This window comes from Neophocaena asiaeorientalis, unplaced genomic scaffold (assembly GCF_003031525.2).
Source record: "Neophocaena asiaeorientalis asiaeorientalis breed wild unplaced genomic scaffold, Neophocaena_asiaeorientalis_V1.1 scaffold108, whole genome shotgun sequence".
NCBI lineage: Eukaryota > Metazoa > Chordata > Mammalia > Artiodactyla > Phocoenidae > Neophocaena > Neophocaena asiaeorientalis.
Window position 1 is genome coordinate 3,118,162 of NW_020173770.1, and position 22,028 is coordinate 3,140,189.

Genomic DNA, 22,028 nt, shown 5'->3' on the forward strand with positions numbered 1-22,028 from the left:
TGATCCGAGAAATTTCAAGCAGCATTTGAGGAGACTGAAAAGCACAGTCATGAACTTTGAGAAGCTGCCGTAATTGTGTTATTTAATCCTGGGAACACAGAGGAGTCACCTTTGCAAAATTATTTCGCCAAAAGATTCACGCCAGGAAGTTTAGGACTTAAGTTTATGATTCAGCGAGAACAAGAGCTGCGGTGGTGATGGAGCCATGTGGAGGCCACGGACTTGGGGGACATAAACAGCGTGGCTCATCACTGAGATCAGCCAGCAGGACACCCGGGGGCCCGAGCCAAGCCAAGCCGGGGACCCTGGACGCAGAGGCACAAGTGCTGGCAGAGGGACAGGGCTGAGCTGCTCCCAGGAGGAGATACAGAGGCAGCTCCCAGGCAGCCTTCTGCTGGTGGTGCCAACTGCAACGCCGCGGAGGCTTCTCATCACTGGCTGCAGAGCTCGTGCAGGTCCATAACTATGCGCGGGACCCCACCCTGGGCCGGGCAGGCGTCAGGGACTGAGTGAGAACAATCTCCACCCTTGAGGAACTCAGATGGCTTGATCCAGAAGCCTCACACCTAACAAGCTCCAGCCCAGGTCAGGTGCTGACAGGTGTGTGACGGGAGAGGCTGAGAAGGAAAATGAAGTCTGATGGCGACGGTGGGTTCCTCGGAAGCCTTGGCATTTGCGCTGCTGAGGGTAATTTTAAGTCAAGGGAGGTGTTGCCATGAGGCTTTCTGAAATATGAGGTGACTTTCCCTATCTCCAAGCATGCAGTTGTTTGAACGCCACTCCCTAGGAATGCATGACCTCGCATTTAGATAGTGCCTATGCCTCCCTTTCTCCTGGAAACGATCCCTCCCAAATTCCAGAGCTGGCTGGAAGAATGTTCCTGTTTTGCCATGTCACTCCACACCCCACATCAAAATCCTGCCATAAGTCTGTATTTAGAATTTTTAAAAATCTACGGAGTTGAGAAACATTCTGAGTAAAACATGGGTGAGCCCTGCTTTAGAAGCAGCTCTCCTAAGAGAGGGCTAGGAATTGCAGAGACTGACTCCATTAGAACCTGGGAGGTGGCCCGTTAGAGGCCAGGCGAGGACTCTTAGAGCCCAGAGCCCGGAGGAGGCGGGACTCCATGAGTTGGGTGTTGCCCAGACCATGGCACCCCATGAGTCTGGAGGGTTTGGTTTCCCTCCACAGAGAGAGAGAGAGCCATTTAAGGGGGACATTGGCAAATGGGGAGCCTGTAGGGGGGCAGAGAGGATGAAGGAGCGTCTGATCACCATGGAGATGGGAGATGGTGGGAAGGGGAGAGGTTTAACCTGGAGAAGAGCCTGTGGGAGCTGGACCCCTACAGGTTTCCCACCAGAAGGGAGTTACGTCTTCTGTCTGCGCCTCCTGAGAGCAGAGGGAGGACCAGTAGTTAAGAGTCTTACGGCACCATGTGGACTTGGGCTCAGCGAGGGGGGATTTCTGGGTGCATCAGGAAAACTGAGCTGAGAACGCTGCTTGCTCAGCAATCACAGATGTCTGGTTCTTTCTCATCATTTGTCCTCCCCCAAACCTCTCCCTGGAGACAGTGGTGAAGCAGCACTGTGTGCTGGTCCCCAAGCTGGAGGCGCGCTGGTGAACGGCAGAGACACTGTCCCTGTCTTCACGAGCCACATAGTCTAGTCGAGAGCAGGGCTCAGCAAATGACAGCCTTCGGGTCAAATTCAGCCCGCCACCAGCTTTGTGAAGGGTTTTATTGACACACAGCCAGGCTCATTGATTTTAAGCGTGATCCAGGGCTGCTTTCGGGCTACAATAGCAGAGTTGAGTAGTTGCAACAGAGATCGTATGGCCCACAAAGCCTGCGATATTTACATTTAGGAAAAGTTTGCCAAGCCCTGCTCTAGATGAGCGAATAGGCTGTTCCAGTTTACTGTATAGGGACCATACCACCTCTCAGGGATTCTGTGTGTATTAAAGAAAATAATTCATGTCGAGTGCTCTACACAACTCTTGTTACATAGTTAGTGTCCAATAAACCATAGCTATCGATGAGGAGGGGGATATCCAGGATGCTGTGGAGCACAGGCATAGCAGCAGTAGGGGACATCACGGAAGGCATCCTGGAAGAAGCAATGTCTGAGATGATATCTGAAGTACTCATTGGAAATACCAGGTGAATTACTACAGTTCCCAGACCCTGGAAGCACATGTAAGAGGCAGAGGTGAAAATCATGGTACATTTGAAACAAGTTCAGCTTGGCTGGAGCGGCGGACATGAAAGAAGTTGCTGAGTGAGTCTGAGCTGGAAAAGCCAAGGCACACGTGAGGTTTATCTTGAGGCCCATGGGAATCCAATAAAGGCTTAATGGGGGTTGATGTCACCAGGCTTGTATTTTAGAAAGAATTGTTCTGACTGCAACGTGGAGAATGCATTAAAGGGGCAAACGTGGTGGCTGGGAGACCACGTAGCATGTGTTTAGGGTGTCCAGATGGGAGCTGGTGGTGGTCAACACAAGAGCTGTGGCAGTGGGGATCGAGAGCTGAAGGACTCGGAGTCTAGAGGAGCTTGAACGGAATGGATGTGGGGTTGAGGGACAGGAAGAAGCCAAGGAGGTGTCCCAGTGTCCCAGTTGGGCAACCTGAGTGGTGATGTGCCATTCACTGGACTAGGGGATGGGAATGCAGGTTGGTGGACAAGGGCAAGGCTGGCAAGGAAAGGTACAGAGCCAGTGGGGACATCGTACTGGTCACCAGGGAACAAAAGGCACACCCATCAGGCTAACCAAGGGGAGGATAGCAAAAGCACCAGTGATAAAGGTGTGGGCAGGATTTAAGGGGCAGAGGGATGTGAAGCTGCCAGAAAATGGGGTGGGGAAGCCAGCACCACCTCAATGCCAGAAGGTGAGGGGGAGCATGAATTACCTGAGTCATAAAGAGTAGTTATGTGGAAAGGGCCACGGTGTCAATCTCTAGCCCCATAGGGAGGGGTCTGGGGAGAAAACCCCTGACCTCAGTCTCTCGAGCCCCAACAGCCTCCTGCAGAAGCAGAGGGTGAGGGAGCCAGCTGGTACCTCCTGGGCACCAAGCAGGGTGGAAGGTGGTGGAGAGGCAGATGGAGAAGAGCCGGCACAAGCACAGTGATTCTGTAGGGCCTACAGGGCGTTCAGGTGAAGCTGTACCCAGATGGTTGAGTACATACACCTGAAGCCCAGGTGATCTGAGCTGAAGACACAGAGTGATAGGAGCCATCAGCCTGTGTCTGGAGCCAGCAGACAAAGATCCCATGGAGGTTCCTGAGAGGGGCCATCAGGGAGGTGGGAAGAGAATCAGGAGATGTTCCTCAAAGGGTGCTGTGTGGAAGGCTGCTCACAGGGGAGCCGAGAAGGGCTAAGTGTTGCCCACCAGTGTAACAGAAGTGGCATTGGTGGTGACCTTAGCCATAGGGATTTTACTGGATTAAGGAGGGAAAATCTTATTTGCACTCAGCTGCTGGGGGAGGTAACGGAGTGGAGGTGTCAGGGGTGGTTTGGCTGTGAAGGGGGAAAGGGAAGAGCTAAAGGATGATGGTGGTGATGGTGGTGATGATGGTGATGATGGTGATGGTGGTGATGGTGATGATGGTGATGATGGTGATGGTGGTGATGATGATGATGATGGTGATGGTGGTGATAGTGGTGATGGTGATGATGGTGGTGATGGTGATGATGGTGATGATGTTGATGATGATGGTGATGGTGATGAGGATGATGGTGATGGTGGTGATGGTGATGATGGTGATGATGTTGATGGTGATGATGGTGATGATGATGATGGTGATGGTGATGATGGTGATGGTGGTGATGGTGATGATGTTGATGGTGATGATGATGGTGATGGTGGTGATGGTGATGATGGTGATGATGGTGATGATGGTGATGATGTTGATGGTGATGATGGTGGTGATGGTGATGATGGTGATGGTGGTGATGGTGATGATGTTGATGGTGATGATGATGGTGATGGTGATGATGGTGATGATGGTGATGATGATGATGGTGATGGTGGTGATGGTGATGATGGTGATGATGTTGATGGTGATGATGGTGATGATGATGATGGTGATGGTGATGATGATGGTGACGGTGGTGGTGATGATGATGACGATGGGAGGTTCTGTCTGGTGCTGGAGGATCCAGGGGTGAGTGAGTGCAGAGCCAGGAATAAGGCTCCTTACGGACTCTACTTCCCTAGCCCAGGTAATGTCATGTCTTCTGTGGATTTGGATCCAGATAGACCACTGGAACCTTAAGTAAAGGATATTGGAACATCTCTTTGTCTGGCCAGTTCCTTTTTTCCATATTGAGGGGAAGTGGGGGTGACAAGAGAATTCCCTTCCTGGACCACAAAAGGAGTGAAAGTGAAGGGGAGATGTAGTGGGCACAGCCTTGTAGAAAACAGTAGAACACTGACTCTGTAAACACCCAAGATTTTCCAGGAAGTGTTGAAAGCCAACTGATGTTAGCCACGGGTAAGGAATATGACCTTGAGAAAATTCCTTGGCCGCTCTGTCCCCCACTGACTTCACCCACTAACTGAAGGTCATAATGTCCCCTCCATAGTGTTATGGTGACAAATGGGAGGATGATTGTCAAGTGCCGGAGAGGGACTGGCATGTAGTAGGTGTACAATCAGTTAATTCTCCAAACTCTCTGAATATTTCTGGAAATGTTAATCTTGTCTCTTCCATCAACAAAGAAGACTTAAAACCTATAAAGTCAAAGGAAATAACTTGAGCACCACAACAGGAGGACCAAGGCAGGTGATAACTCAGCCTTCTTCTAAGATAATAACTCACCCTTCTTCTAAGACACTCGAGTGTCTCTTTTGGAGGAAGGTTTTAACCTGCAAACATTCTGACGATGGAAATCCTTAATATATTAATGACTTAGGGCAACCAAAGAAAAATGTTTTATCAGATAGCATTTCACCTGGTATTTCAAATACAGACAGAATAAACCTTTTTGTCAGGTTGTTCAATCCTTATTTAATGTTGGTTTTAATTAGTTCAAGCTGTAGCTACCTAAACTATCAGAGGAAAAAATTAAACCTAGCCTGCTAAAAAAAAAAAAAAAAAAGAAAAGAAAAAAGAAAATATCCCGCTACTAGCAAACAATTGAAGAGGGCAGGAAGAGGGCATTCTATTCTTTTCAGCATCTCTTAACTGTTCTTGTTTGACAAGAATTATTTTATTGTCAACAGATTTGTTACAAATTTATGAACCATTTTCACCTTTTTCTATTGCACGGGGAACATTTTCTGGTGAAAGAATTTGAAGAAATTGTTCAAAGCAGACTCTTGGGTAGCAGTTTCTCCCACCCTCCCTGGAGGGTTCCTGGGAGGGTGATGGACTCTGTAGAGCAAGCACTCGAGTCTGTCGATGGGAGCATAATATTTAGGACGTTTAGAAGTCATCTCTGTAATACAATAAAGAGAATGAAGCGACAAGAGATTATTCATGCCCATTGACCTATGAAAATGAAAGAAATGATGTGACCACATTAAAAAAAAAAAGAGGAGGAAACATTTTATAAACACTTTATGGAAACATTTTATAAACACTTTACTTTTCATCATTGGTCAAAATACCCCCAAATTATTATTGGTCAATCTACTTTTCTTAACCAAGACTCACCTCTGATATTCAGGTAGAGGGCATAGCTACATCCATGATAAACTGCTAGAAGGAGAAATACGAATGTCTGATGAGCTGATTACATTGTACCCTTCAGACAGTAATCTTTGTCACAGAGCTCTAAAACAAGAGAAAGGGATTAAAAGTCTCACTATCGCTTTTATTGCACAACGAGGTAAACTTTGTGTAGAAATGTCATCATCTCACTAATGAGCTTTGAGGATGAGCATTAGGATGTGACCATTTAGCCAAAGCGCTGCCCTTTCCTTCTGCAGAAGGAAAGCTCTCGAGTCAAGTTTTCAAGCAGTGATGAGACTCTTGCTGTGTGCCATTATGCCTTTCAATTAGTGACAGAATCCAACGAGCATTCAGGGAGTCAACAGAATGGCAGCAGCCTTTCAATGTTTTGACCCACGGACCCTTTTGCAAATTAAAACAATCTCCAAAGAAAACTCTGCATTTTAAAAATCCTTGAAAATGAGTATCATAAAGAAGAAAGGGAGGCTTCCCTGGTGATTCAGTGGTTAAGAATCCACCTGCCAATGCAGGGGACACGGGTTCGAGCCCTGGTCCAGGAAGATCCCACATGCTGCAGAGCAACTGAGCTCCGCGTGCCGCAAACTATTGAAGCCCGCACACCTAGAGCACGTGTTCCGCAACAAGAGAAGCCACCGCAATGAGAAGCCTGTGTACCGCAACAGAGTAGCCCCCGCTCGCCGCAACTAAAGAAAGCCCACACGCAGCAATGAAGACCAACAAAGCCAAAAATAAATTAAATTAATTTAAAAAAGAAAAAATATTCTCTAAAAGAGGAAAGAGTTACAACCTAAGCTCCTGATGATAAAATAAAATAATATGAAAAGAATTGTGTTCATATAACATTCAAGGTAGTGGTAAATATTCTTTCTTAAAAATATCTTCATAAACCATGTGGTATCTTGCATGTGCCACATAGAACAGCCGTTAATGCAACTAAGTAAGCGTTGGATAAATAGTTAGAAACTGAACATTCCAAGAATCTTAAACCTACCGTGTACATTAGACCTTCACAGGCAGTAGCAATTCACCTAGTTGGCTACCTGTAGGAACCAGGTAATTTGATCAAGGCAGGGGATGTATTTTTAACCTCCAACTGTCAGACTGGATTGAGAATAATGAAGCTTGATGAGACTCAAGTTGAAAAAGGGTTCATCACAATAGATCTGCTACAAGGTCTGAATCTTAACACAAAGATAATATTGTGCTATGATTGACGAGTTAGCTAATCTGTGTGTTTTTCTATAAAACGCAACACTACACAGAGAAAATGTGCACCCAGCCGACACTAGAGTTATCGGCTTTGGAAATACATTATTCAGTAAACATTTACAGATGTATATATTTGAATAACATTATTTTAAAGAACATTTACTATTCTGTATCAAGTATAGTGCTAACCCCGGGCATGCAAAGAGGGAGCCCTAGCCTGTCCTCAGAGAGGAAGGAAGGAAGCCATTGACTCAAACTGGCTGGGATCACTCCAGTCATAGTAATATAACTAAGTGCTGTGAGGACCCAGAGGGGATTTGGGAAAGTTATCTCTTGTGCCTGAGGGTCAGGGAAAGCTTTGTAGAGGAGATGATGTTTGCTTTTACCTCTGAAGGAAGACTGAGAGTATGACAGAGTGGGGAGGAGAAATATTTGAGGCAGAAGGGACAAAGTGATCATATATATTTTTAATTGTATTAATATCTTTTATATTCATGCACACGTACATATATCGGAATATATAATATAATATATAAACATATAAAACTTTATCCACCCTATATCTAGGGTACGCATTATTCCAAAATATACATACATGGGCCTTGTATAAAAATTTAAAATATTCTAAAAAGAGAGGAATGTTTAGGTCACCTTCTCAGATCACAATGCAATAAAATTATAAATGTATGATTTTTTTTAAAAAATTCAACCGTTTTGGAAGTAAAACATTTCAGTCCTGTAGTTAATACTTGAGACGAGAGGAAATCAGAATTGCAATTACAGAATGTTTATATAATGACAATGGGAACTTTAAAGGTAAAATCCTTAGTCATCCTCTCATATGCTCTTTATTATTAAATTTTAAAAAATTAAATATGCTTATCATTCAACAAAAGAAGTGAAAGAGAAAAAAACCTGAGAAGAACATGGTGAAGAAATTAATCAAGATAAAAAGATAAAATAATGAAACTGGAGTATATTTTTAAAACTGCAAAACATTGGCAGGTCCAAGCAATGTTTCTATAAAAAACAATAAAATAGACAAGCCTCTTGAAAATCTAATCAAGAAAAATGGTTGACAACAAAAGCACACTGTTATGAGTGAGGAAACGATATAAGCACAGTACAATCATTTCAAAGATAAAGAATAAGCAACTCTATGACAAGACATTCTAAAGTTTGAATGAAATGGATGATTTTTGAGGAAAACATAACTAAACCAAAATCACTTTTAAAAGAAGTTGAGGACTTCCCTGGTGGTGCAGTGGTTAAGAATCCACCTGCCAATGCAGGGGACATGGGTTCGAGCCCTGGTCTGGGAAGATCCCACATGCCACGGAGCAGCTGAGCCCGCGCACCACAACTACTGAGCCTGTGCTCTAGAGCCCGAGAACCACAACTACTGAGCCCACGTGCCTAGAGCTCGTGCTCTGCAACAAAGAGAAGCCACCGCAATGAGAAGCCACGCACTGCAATGAAGAGTAGCCCCCGCTCGCTGCAACTAGAGAAAGCCCCTGCGCAGCAACGAAGACCCAATGCAGCCAAAAATAAATAAAAAATGTTTTTAAAAGTTGAAAACAAATAAGCCAAAAATAATTTGAAAATCTACCAAGAAGCTATCACAAAATCAAAAACCCAAGTTCTGATGCAGTTGAGCACGTCTGTCTATCACATTTAAATCCACTGCTTTCTATCATGAATACTGGTGTCCCCCACTTACATAGCCACCCCACCTCTCTCTCTGTCTGTCTCCCTCTCTCTCTGTCTCTGTCTCTGCCTCTCTCTCTCCATCTTTTTCTCTCTTTCCTATGTCCATCTCCATCCCAGCATCCCCACTCCCCTTTGTCATAATTCTTCTCTCCTACAGTCTTCTCACAGCCCTGCTGGTCCAGTCCCACATACTTAGACAAATGAGTGACATTGTACGTGTGCATGTTTGTTTCTTATTTTATAGAAATTAGTCTGCGTCCTTCTTTTTTAGATTCTAACTCTTGGTTTAGTTTGCAATGAATGAATCACGGTATGGAAACGAGATAGGAAAATATATGCAGTCATGTACATGTGTGAGTGTGAGGGACGCCCTCATAATGCTTCATTTACTATTATTTCTTATGACAAGATTTGCTTTGATTCATCCAGATTCGCTTTATATGCAGATTTCCAGAAACACGTTTGCAGCTGAAAGCTGCTCCTATCTAAAGCCAGTTGTTCCCTAAGGACTCACTATCCTCCAACCAAACTTGCTGTGCTTTGATGACCTCTTCTCCTTGGCATGTCAGGGGCAGGTGAGACCCGGCAGGGAGCACGGCTGGGGCATCCAGTGGTCCATGGACATGGGGATGGAGTCCCTGTGGCAAGGAGTTGCCTGGGTTGTTTGCATGTGGAGACTGAGGGCAAGAGCTGTGAGTCCAGGTTGGATTAATTCCCAGGACAGAGACAGGCTGCAGGCAGCTCTGCCAAGTGGTCTTCCATGTGGTCCTGTAAATGAAGCCTGCACTTCTACCCTGCTTGTTATTTCTATTTCCCAGGGAAGAATTCCTCGTCTCCAGCATATACTCCACTTTGGAGGAGGCTGTTCAAGCCATTCATCCACTCACCTGCCCATCCATCATCCTGACCAAGCAACCATTAAGGGCAGAAGTCCAGGTGCTGAGGGGCTGGAAAGGCAGACCAGTCCGTGGCCCTGAGGATAGGCGGACCACACCCTGCAGGCTAAAAGCAGGCAGCCTCGGGCACCCTCTCTTCTCGTAACGGGGCGATACACACTCTGGAGTAACCAGTACTTGGTAAGGCTCACATTGACTCTCATGGCCAGGCAGGGCTCCATCCAGACATACTTTAGATTCTGAAATTCATTACTGAGGAGCTTAACATTTTAATATAAAAAGAAGTTCAGCCAGATAGGTACTTGGATGTTTCCAAAGTTGATATGCTCAGGAGAGAGTCATATATTAAAGATTATGTGTTTTAGAGGGTTTTTTTTTTGCTGCTGTTATTATTGCTTCTGCCATTGGTTTCTGTCGACTTCTTTTATCATTCCCATAAGTTTCTCATCACTTAGTGTGATGGTTTAACTCATCCAGCAACTATTAGTTGTGTATTTAATGTAGAAAGAGCCAGGAATGAGTAGCTAATGGGAGCCTAAGAAAGTTAAAGTAACTGAAAACCAAGCCAACTTTCTATGGGGTGAGCCATGCGGCCAGGGGCAGGCTGGACAGAGGGCCAGGCTCAGTTTGAACTGGGTTTAGAAGGAAGTGATGGGCATGGCCTGATGGACGCAAGAGAGGAAGGTGTGCCGGGTGAGGGGGGAGAGTATGAGTCAAGGTGTGAAGTAGGGCTGTGCAGACATGCAGACGATAGAGGGATGGGTGAGGCCCTGAGCCGGGATCCCGTCTTCCCATCCACCCGTGACCGCCAGGCCCTCTGCTGGCGGACTGTGTGCACTGCAGTTTGTCATGTGCAACACCCTGCAGGTTTTAGAGGCAGGCTGGCTCCGCCCCTTATAAAATCCGACGGTCTTGCCGCAAGCCGGTCCAGCACAGGGCTGGAGGGGCTCCAGCCTTTTCCTTTAGGTCGTCAGAAGGTATGCTGTTCTGTCCTGGTCACCGAAGCCTCCGGCCCCGACACTGGCTTGGCTGGCCTTGGTTTCCAGTACTCTGCTCCCTCCTGGTGGGGCAGGGGTTCCTCCCCTGGGGCCTCCCCCCACATTTACTCCCTGATTCACTGGGCCCAGAGCCTCTGTCGTATGTAGCCCACGTCTTCCCAAAGTGTGGAACCTGAGACAGTTTATTTGGGGACGTGAAACGTGCACACATAGGGGGTGATGGAGCCGAACTCACCTGCCCACCTCAGGTGGCAGGTGCCGTAAGGCACAGTACGCACACGGCAGAGCTTGACCACCTCTTCGCGCGGTTCCTGGGCGCTGTCACACACCATGAGGACGCTGGGTCTCTTCTGCACTGGGAGCTGCTGCTGAGAGAAGGCCTCCTCCCGTGCCCCTGGGGCCGGGGTGGGTGGGATGGGGGGCAGGCAACTGGGCCCCAGGTGGGTTTAGCACGTCTGCCTCACCTCCTGCAAACAGCCGGGGGTGGGGTGGAGTGGGGAGTCCAGCTTGAAGCCAGTTCGATCCGGCCTGAAGTGCTGGGTCTCTGGTCAGCTTCCTCTCCTGTCGAGTGGATACAATCCTGTCTAACAAGGCAGAGGAAGTGTCTGGTGCAGCCAGAAATATACAACAGACGACCTTTCTGTTTCAACAGCTATCTGTTAGCATCCGTTTCTAGAACATCTTGCGTGTGACTGTGTGCACACATGTGCATACGCGTGCGTACACACACACACACACACGCTCTCAAACACTTCAGGTCACGGGAGATGAGCCACTGCAGCGTTTCCCAGGAGCTAAGCAGGGGTCTACTGAGTCTTCAGCCATCGCTCAAAGAACCTGCCTCTCCCCATCATCTTCACCTACAAAGGGAGAGGAGTGGGGATGCCCGAACTTTCCAGAACCACTCTCCTTACGCTATGCAGGGGGCACAAGCCCCCACGGGCCGCTCCCCAGGGCAGAGGTGTGCTAGGAGGAGCTGGGGCAGTGGGTCTCTCTGGAGCTCAGAAACATTAGCTCATGCCACATTCCTTGTGCTCTTATTTAAAAAAATTCATCTTCTTGAAGTATAGTCGATTTACAATGTTGTGTTAAATTCTGCTGTCCAGCAAAGTGACTCGGTTACACATATGTACACATTCTTTTTCGTATTCTTTTCCATGATGGTTTATCGCAGGATATTGCTCTACAGTAGGACCTTGTTGTTTATCCATTCTATTTATGATAGTTTGCATCTGCTAATCCCAAACTCCCGATCCCTCCCTCCCCCACCCTCCCTCTTCCGTGTGCTCTCCTGACGCAGCATGGGGAACGTGTGCGCTGAGCGAAACACTACCTGGCATGTTGGCGTGGAAATGGGGACCTTCCTTTGATGGGAAAGACTTGGCCACATCCTAAGGGATAATTATGATCACCTGAGAGTCCGAAAAGCCCCCAGTGGTTCCCCACTATTTCATTAATGTGCAATACCGATGCGGTGGGGCTGGAGTTATCAAGACCCTTTGGGAAATGCACTGATAGGAGACTCAGTGCTTTGGGGACACATGGGGCGGGCTCCATCAGCCCCCAGAGAATGCCGTTATTTACCAGCCTGGGTCAAGCACAGGGTAACAGGTGGCCCTGTAAGAGCCTCAGGCCATCCCAGACAACAGAAGACCTGCAGCCCACCCCCAGCATCCTCAAAGACAAGAGTGTTTCCTTGTATCCAAGTGTCTTCTTCCTCAAGAAAGAACACCACACACACACACGGCTGCGTGATGACAAGCCACTTTCAGTTATGCTGCCCCATCGCTTAATGCTCTATGTCAGGCAGAAATGAGAGCAGTGGAGGCAAGGCAGTTCTAAGAGGAAAATTGTTTCTTTAGTGCTACTGTGACCTGAAGAACAAGCGACGGCTCCCAGGGAAGCGAAATAATGATGGGTTAGCAGGCACCGTAAGCCACTCAGCAGCAGTGGGCACTGCCCTTCCGTCAGCCTCCTGCCCACGCCCATCCACAGCGGAGGCTGTCATCAGCTCAGGGACACTCCTCCCCTGACAAAGGCCAGTGAGGCGAGGGAACAGAGTCTCTGCCCGGATAGCCTAGCTTAGGAATTCGATCCAGGTTGGAATCCCAGCTTTTCCCCAGTGAACTCTGAGACGTTGGCAAAGAATCCTCTCAGACACAGGTGCCTCCACCGTAAAATGGAGTGAATCGTGGTGCCTACTCCCCTAGGCGATGATTTCCAAAGCGAGAGAGTCAAGGACAGCTGCTATTCGCTGTGCCCAGCACTGACTGTACATCACGTCACTTCACCTTCTCAGCCGCACAGGAGGTAGGTGACCAGGGAGCATGCTTGCAGCTGGAAGTAACAAACGCCTGAGAGAGGAGCAGACTGAAAGCAAAGCAAGCAGAATGAAAGAAGTAATGAAGACGAGAGCAGAAATAAACGAAATACAGAGAGAGAATCAATAGAGACAATCACCAAAACTAAAAGTTGGTTCTTTGAAAAGAGATCAACAAAACTGACAAAGCTTTAGTGAGATGGACCAAGAATAAAAGAGAGGAGAGACGACTCAAAGTACGAAAATCAGAAAGGAAAGGGGAGACATTGCTGGACCAAATATGCCTCTCAAAGAAGAAGCAAAAGCGTTATTTCCCATAATTGCAGGTCCAGAGGCAGGGCCAGGCATGGGGGGATGACGGCTTAGCAGTGCCATCAGGGACCCCGTTCTCTCTGCTTCTCCACTCAGTTCACCAAACATTTCTATGTCCCCTGCCTTCCCAGGACATGGTAGGGTTACACTACCCACGCCTCAGCCGCTCTTGACTTGCTTTGGTGAATGAAACGTAAACAGAACGGCCTGGACCACTTCTGGGAGATGGCGTTGAGGCATGTTCTTTTCACCACGCCCTTTCCCCTGCTGTGATGATGTGCCAGCCAGTGCTGAAATGGAGCCTCCGTCTGCCTGGACGACTGAGGGACTACAGTAAGCGGGAACCCCTTCTGCTGCGGGCAGGTTTCACGTAGCATGAGTGAGAATGACGTGTGTGTTGGTCTCCCGCACCAGCGCCACGCCAAGGCTGGTTTCCTTCATGATCACTAGAGAGCTATGCAATGGGGCCAAGGCGTCGTCATCATGGACAGCGAAAGCTTGCTCTTTCACATCCATCAGGAGTGAGAGAACCTCCTCCCCAAGCATGAAAAATAAATCTCTTGCTGTGGTCTGATTGGGTCAATGTAGGTTTCACGTCCAGCTCTGGATCAATAAAGGTTGCCAGGGGGATGTCCATGCTGACTGGCTGGCGCGATAGTCAGCTGAGGCATCCACCCCAGTCTCCGGTACGTGGATTCATATCATTATTCACATGACTAAGCATGATTGATGACCATGACATGGGGCTTAGGTTATTAACTTGCTCAAGGTCAACAGCAGGCATGCAGCAGAGCTAGACTCGTGCTCTGCTGTCAGGTTCCAAAGACAGAGCTCTTACCAGGTTGTAAGCCCCCCGAGGGGAAGGAAGAACTTTTATCTACTCATTCATTGCTTTATCCCCAGCAACTAGAAAACCGGACATGTGTTGAATGAATGAATACGCTACGCTCCGTCTACCCCACGGGGTGTTGAGAGGACTGAACGGGACGTTTGTGCTCTAGGGTCCACCGGATGCCTGGCTGGGCTTGGAACAGGCCTGTGGGGAGTCATGGCCACATGTCACTCAACCATCTCACGTGTCAATTCCTCCTCCATAAAATGGGAAGAGAAATCTGTTATTCCTCTTCCCTACTTACAAGGCAGTTTTGAGGATCTGATGAAATAATAAAGTGAAAGTACATGAAAGTACTTTGGAGAACAAAGAAGCTAATAACAAAAATTATTATTATTATTTTATCTTATATCCAATAACAATTCATCAGCGTGATCATTTCTGGACCCACTACTAACTGTCCCCAGGAAGCTGACAGCAGGGATTAAAGTTTGGTGAAGATTTTTCTACTTGCCATTTCCCCAAACTCAGGATGGCATTTCCCATCCCGCCAGAGATGTGTGGAGCAAGTGATGGGAAAGGGGGAGTTTTAACCTTGCCAAAGAGAGGCAAGCCGGGGCATCTCGTGGGTATTGACTGAGACTTGCTGGGTTTTTTTTTCTTTCTTTGGCTGCTCATTCTATGAGTCTGTGAAATTAATGGCAGGTTCCCCAGTGAGTACAAATTAGGTAGCACCCCCTGAGGCCACCCTAAACCAGTGGGAACCCGAGTCTAAATGCCCCCACGAACTCACTCTTAGGTCAGGTGTGCCTAAGGGCTGGGGCATGAGGATAAGGCAAATCGTTGGCCACCAAGGGGGCAAGATGACTGTGAATGCTGGTCTTACACAGGGCAGAACGAGGTCAAGGAGGGTTCACCGATTTGGCGAATTTCTACAGTTGACCTGAGCTCCGGCTCTAGAGCATGTGGAAGGCTCCTCCCTGCATCCAATCTGCCCCTTCCCCTGCGGAAAAAGCAAATGATTTTTGAAGAAATGGTACAAGGGACAAAGGCACACAATGGAAACTGGGTAGCCAGCCATTCTCCATCTGCAGCAGGAGCTGAGGATTTGGAGGGCGTCCCGTGGGTGCTGCCCCGAGTGGAGAGGAGGGATATCCAGGGGGAGAAGGGGCGGTGGCTGGCAGGAAGGAAGCAATGATCCTGGAAGCAGGAGGGATGTCCAAGTCCTTCCTCAGAGGCATCACCCCTTCTCTGCCTTCACATGTGCCTTAATCACACAGCGGGAACTAGTGGGGAGAGCACAGCCTTCTGAGCTCCTCCGTCCCCACCGGGAAGGGTCCCTGATAGCCAGATGGCCTCTGTGGCCTTCAGGGAGGCTGACAGAACCCTGGGAACAAAGAGCTGAGACCTGGAAGGAGGGAAGACTTCCAAAAATGGGGAGAAAGACACCTAGAAATGCATGGACACACAAACATTTGGGGATAGGAAGCAGTGAGCTCTCCCAGAGGGTTCTAGAGGGAACTGGGAATATGGGAGAAGACAGTGCAGGGGTACAGGTGCATTTGTGTTGAGAATAAAGGGTGACAGAGATGGGGAGAGCGTATTTTGAAGCTGCTTTGCGGGGCTTTTCAAAAACATGCCTGCTGGGCTTCCCTGGTGGCGCAGTGGTTGAGAGTCCGCCTGCCGATGCAGGGGACGCGGGTTCGTGCCCCGGTCCGGGAAGATCCCACATGCCGCGGAGCGGCTGGGCCCGTGAGCCATGGCCGCTGAGCCTGCGCATCCGGAGACTGTGCTCCTCAGTGGGAGAGGCCACGACAGTGAGAGGCCCGCGTACCGCAATGAAGAGTGGCCCCTGCTCACCACAACTAGAGAAAGCCCTCGCACAGAAACGAAGACCCAATACAGCCATAAATAAATTAATTAATTAAAAAAAAACAACAACAAAAAAACCAAAAAACAACATGCCTGCCGCTCCTCCCCTTCCATGAAACTCAGTGGATTTCTGCAAGACCACTGGCTTCAATTCTATTTTTCTATCCAAATGATGTTTCTTTGAATTGACTTTTCTCAACGACTGAGTCACCCAAGGTCCTGGCCACAGTGTGAAGACCAGCCCTGGCCGGGGCCCCTTCTGCAAGCAAAGGTAAGCACTGTCCAGCCTGATGAAGAATGGTCCACACCTGCACTTAGCCGTCTTCTCTTTCTTTCAATGTGGTTATCTGTGACAGGTGATGTGAAATGACTGCTACCCAAATTATTGGCAGGATAATAACTTTGAGTAATCAACACACACACAATTTGGTAAAGTACTGTAGCATGAAGAGTCATCTTCGGGAACTGCAGGTCTGGCTCGTAATAGCATCCTTGCTAGAAAACTAACCGCAGCCCCATGGGCTACTTTGTCATACTTGTAGAGAGAAAAATATAGTGCTCAATAAAGCAGCCCAATCTGCTGCTGGTTTTTAGTACTGAGTTATGCTTGACACCAGTTGGGGGAGGCTTGGAGCCTTAAAAGAAATAAAAGGCTCGCCAATGAAACTGCCCATTTCTAATCCAAAGTGAGTTCTAAAAATGTCACCATATAGAAAACCAGCTATGTGACGTCGGTAAATCGTATGACCATTCTGTGCCTTAGACCAGTGCCTTGTGCTTACTGGATTCACATTACACGTTCTGATGAGTACGGAATCTTAAAACTGAGGATTTTGAGCCATATAAGCTCTAAGGGTCTCTCCTAACAACATTCTGGGACTTGTTTTCTCCATTTCTAAAACGTAAGTCTGTGCCAGTCGAGGACGCCCCATGCAGCCAGAAGGATGACCATGGTGAATTCGTCCTCCCTGGCACCACGGGTTCTGAAAATTCGAGGCTGCCTTGCAGAGAAGGCAGGCTCTGGATGCCCCGTTTCCTCTCTGCTGGCACATTGCTGATCCCGAACTGCCGGGAGCTGGGCCTGGAATGATTCCCATATCACTGAACCTTCTCCCTGATTTATTTCCTTAGGCTTGTCTCAGCAAGGGGGACCAAGGCACCCGGGACTGTACAGTTCCGTTCTTCGGTCTTTGCATTCAATTCCCAGCATTCCTGCCTTTGGGGAGGCATTATCCAAGGGATGATCAAAGGAAGAAAGGCTGCAGCCACAGGCCCCATCTTCTGCCCACTTTGCCTTCAAGCTGCCAACGGAGCCTCCTTTGGAGGCCATCAAACCAGAGGAAGCAGCCGGCTCTTTACTCCAAGGCTAAAATATCAACAAGATGGTCTTCCTTTCTATCGAAGAACCCTCATGTCACTAATGTTTCTGAAAAACTGAGAGATGAGTCTGATGTCGCTTTTCTGTTGCGATAGCTTTGCCCTCCAAAGTTTACTTTTCATGTGAAAACACTTCAGCAAGGCAGTGAAAGCCCACGACGCTGTGTTCCCTGCAGAGAAATCAAAAATAGGTAGCTTAAAAATAACCCTGCCTTTTCCAGGTAGCTCCTCACTCCATATTAAGTGCCCTTCTCTCCAACGCAAGTGTTCGTGATGCTAAATTAACTGTTACCAAGGACTTTAAAATAGTATAATGTATGCTAATTCAGAAATATTCCCGTTCCCAAAGTGATTACTTTTACCTCCCAAATTGCTGCACTTTTGCATCAGCAGCTGAGGAGTCAGGGCGCTGTGATCAAGCATCTTTCTGAGTGGCTTCTGGGTTCCTGGTCATTTCAAACGTGTGGTTTCCACGGAGGCACACAGCTTGTGTACAGTGTGCCCGGGATATGATCTGTCGTGATCACGGGGGGAGGAGGGTGCCCCCGGCACTGCCCGGCGCTGAGTGTCATCCCGCAAGGCAAGGGCAGCACAGGGAAAGTCATCTGCTCCTGCCCAGGCCAGCATCGTGGGAATGGAGGGTCTCAGGCTTGCTTGTTGGCCCCTCCTGGGGGTGCCCATTTCTCCCTGCTCACCCCCCAAAAAGACCATCATGGACTCTGATGGTGAGGACACAAGCGCAAAGCCCACTGCTACTTTGGGGGGGGCGCTTTTTGCTTTCACTGAGATGTGGCCATGGTGAGGATTCGTCTGATGGAGTAAAGTTTAGGAGACCCCGTGGCCATACCTTCCATTTCCCTCCAGTCCTTTGAGGAAGAGTCCCACCTGCTCCCTACCTGGGGGGACACTGCTCATCTCTCCCTCCTATGGCATTTGGCTGTGACAACCATGGTTCCCCCATCCTCTTCCCCAGCGCCGATGCCTACCCTGCTTTGTCCCAATAATGGCCAAAGACTGAATTGTTCAGAAAGAAGGGAAGGGGAAAGAAAAGAAGCTTTATTTTTTGAAGCGTGAAATCTCTGAGAAAGTCCTAATGGCAGCAATCAGATGCCCCTGGAATCCCCTGTGATGAGACGCAAGTCCACTGGTGACCTATGGAGGGAATGGGGGAGTCCCCCAGGAAGCCAGATGGTGCTGCTGCCTCGTTCGTTTGTGACTCCACCACAAGGCTTATCAAAGCCAAAGAGGACGGGGGAGGGATAAATTAGGAGGTGGGGATTAACAGATCCACACTACTATATACAAAATAGATTCCAGCAAGGACCTACTACATAGCACAGGGAACTCTGCTCAGTATCTTATAATAACCTTTAATGGAAGAGAATGTTAAAAAAGAACATATATATTTATATGTCTGTATAACTGAATCACTTTGCTGTACACCTGAAACTCACACATTATAAATCAACTATCCTCCAACAGAAAACTTTTTAAAAAGTCAAGGATAAACGGACTCCATGCTCCACATCCTCCATCATGTTCCATCATGCTCCATCTTGGTCTATCATGGTCCATCATGTTCCATCCTGATCCATCATGCTCCATCTTGGTCTGTCATGGTCCATCATACTCCATTCTGATCTATCATAGTCCATCATGCTCCATCCTGGTCTGTCATGGTCCATCATGCTCCATCCTGCTCTATCATGCCCCATCCTGGTCTATCATGGTCCATCATGTTCCATCCTGGTCCATCATGCTCCATCCTGATCTATCATGTTCCATCATGCTCCATCCTGGTCCATCATGCTCCATCTTGGTCCATCATGGTCCATCATGCTCCATCCTGCTCTATCATGCCCCATCCTGGTCTATCATGCTCCATCATCCTCCATCCTGGTCTATCATGTTCCATCATGCTCCATCATGTTCCACCATGCTCCATCATGCTCCAGTACGGTTTCTGTGGCTCCATTTAGCGGAGAACATGACATGGAGCCTGTGTGGATCCTCCCACCCTCAACACGGGCCCTGGGGTACACAGGACAAAGCCCAGGGTGCTCACAATAGCTTGGGAGCATAGGAAGCCCCCATTTGGATGCTGCCCAGTTCCTTGGCCTTCCTCAGCCTGCTCCTTCACACTGGACCCGCTCTGCTGGCTTTCTGGAAGTTCTTTCACAGTGTGGGGCTCCCCCTCATGTCTGGGAGGTAGCACACACTGCTTCTTCCCATCCCTGACCCTCCTCCAAGTCTGCCCAATTCTGCTAATTCTCCAGACGTCCCCAAAAGTTTGTGTGAAAGGCCCCTCTGCTCTGCTCTGCCCTGCCCAGCGCTCACCACGTGTCCTTCAGCAAACCAAATCTTACTTGGCTGTTGGCTCATTCATTCCCTCACCAGATTCTGAGATCCATGAGGACAGGACTGGGTCTCTCTCCTTCCCCATTGTGCAGTGTACCTGGCATGTAGCTGTAGACACACTCCAAAGATTTTCTAAAATGGCACAACCAGTTAAGAGAAAGAATAAAGAACAGTTGACATTCAGCACTCACCAATAGTGAAAATAAACGTGAATTATAAGCAACAGCTGAACAGGTGGCAATAGGTGTACAAAACTAAAGGAGACCAGGGAGGCAAGGAAAGGATGCAAAGATAGAGAGAGGCAGACAGAGACATACACAGAGAGGTAGAAAGAGAAAGACAGACACGAAAAACAGGGACAGAGAGAGAAGGAGACAGAGAGAGATAAAGACAGAGAAGAAAGATACACAGAGATGGAGACAGAGAGAGTCAGAGAGACAGGATGCTCAGCCAGCCTCAGCACCAGACCCATGGAGGAAACCATTTGGACATTCCAGCTCCAGGAAAACAAATAACAGCATGGGCAGTTCGTATTGTCAGCATGGGACCGAGGAAGAAACCTGTGCATGGCGGGGCCGAGTGGCTGTCTGGGGGCTCTGGATTCTGGACTTCTACCCGGTAGCTTTCCTCTGAAGCCGCTACCACTTCACTGAAGGAGGTTTGCTGCCCCTTGTCTTTCGCATGAATTATCTTGTTTTGAACCTCTCGTGGCACTCTTGTATCGTGGTTCTCCACAGAAACAGAGCCAATAGGAGATACACATACATAAAGAGAGAGATGTATTTTAAGGAATTGGCTCACGTGCTTGTGGGGTCTGGCACGTCCAAAAATTTGTAAGGAAGGATGGAAATGCAGGCGGGGTTGATGCTGCCCTCTTGAGGCAGAATTTCTTCTTCTCTGGGAATCCTCAGGTCTTGCTCTGAAGGACTTCGACTGATTAGACGAGGCCCACCCATGTTACAGAGGGTCACCTCCTCTACTTTAAGTCAGCTGATGGTCGATGTTCACCACACCTACCAGCAATACCTAGATTGACGCTTGATTTACTGGGCGCTAGAGCCTAGCTGAGTTGACCCATAAGACGAACTAACCATTGTAGGTCTTTTGTCCAGGGCTGACACGGTATTATCAACTCAGTTATAACAAATGAGTTGTTATTATAACAACTCAGTATTATCAAAATGAACTCTGCTGTGCCCCCCGTCCCACACAGTTCTTTTTCACCTCCCCTCGCAAGCTTGGGCCACTCACTGCATGCAGGTCTTCACAGGACCTGTGAAGGGTTATTGGCTCACTAGGTTTCCATTTACCATCATCACCAACTAAACAGTAGAGTTTAAATAATTCAGAAAAGGCAAATTGGAAGAAAAAAAAAAAAGTAAAAGTCCCCAAATAGACTTTAACAAGTAAGTAAAATACTAAAAAGTAATTAGAACTAAAAAGCAAAAGCCCAAATCCATTACACCAACAAAGACTTTGGTGAACATAAAACATAAAGTCCAATGCCATAAAAAAAAAGTCCAGAGCTGAAGATAACAAAATCTGCAAAATCTGTAAGGAATTGAAAGAGATCAAATCTTTACGTGAAAGACTAATCTTAACATTGATTAAAAGATAATTTTTTAAAATATAATACGAGGAAGCCATCTTCAAGCACCAAGGGTTGTTTTTCAATAAGAAAAAGTTTTTACACTTATAGGACATAGCTTATATGCTATCTTCTTTTAATAAAGATTTGGGGAAAGCACATGTTAAACTGAATAGTTAAAGATGGATTTGTAATACACGAGGAAGTATTGTGAAAGACGAAAGAATAAAACCAAATTTAACTGAATGCGTGAGAGCTAAATTTGGCTTTGAGCTTCCTGGCCATCAAAGCAAAAACAGACAATAAGACCCTCACCATTCCTGTTTTAAAGCAAGTATTCTCAACGAGGCAATATCACCCGAAGGTGATGAAAATTGGTTCTTGGGGAACAAAACAATAATCTTACTTTGTCAAGGTAAAAAGCAGAGATAGTCATAAAGTATGTAAACAGATATATGGTATATCCCTACTGTTAAAACTTCTTGAGAATGATTAGAAAAAAAAAATGTCTAAAAAGACTCCTGGGACGCAATTATGAAAAAAGGTTGAGAAACACTGTTTCTGAGTAAAAGGAATACATTAGTGCATCTAGAGAAGCAAGCATGTCCTCTCGAACCTCCTTCTAGAAGGAATGTCTCCAGAAGACACTTGACACAGAGGTCAGTTTCCCCTTGACTATAGTTTTGTAGCCCATGTTGATTTAAAAGGTAAAAAAAAAAAAAAAAAAAAAATTGTGTCTGCCTAGCTTGAGAAGTTCACTTTTTGTAAATATACTTTCATATTTATATTAGGAGATTTCTGTCACACCTGTAAAAAGTGTCCACTTTTCCTTTCCTAACTGTTGTGTTTGCCACGTACCTG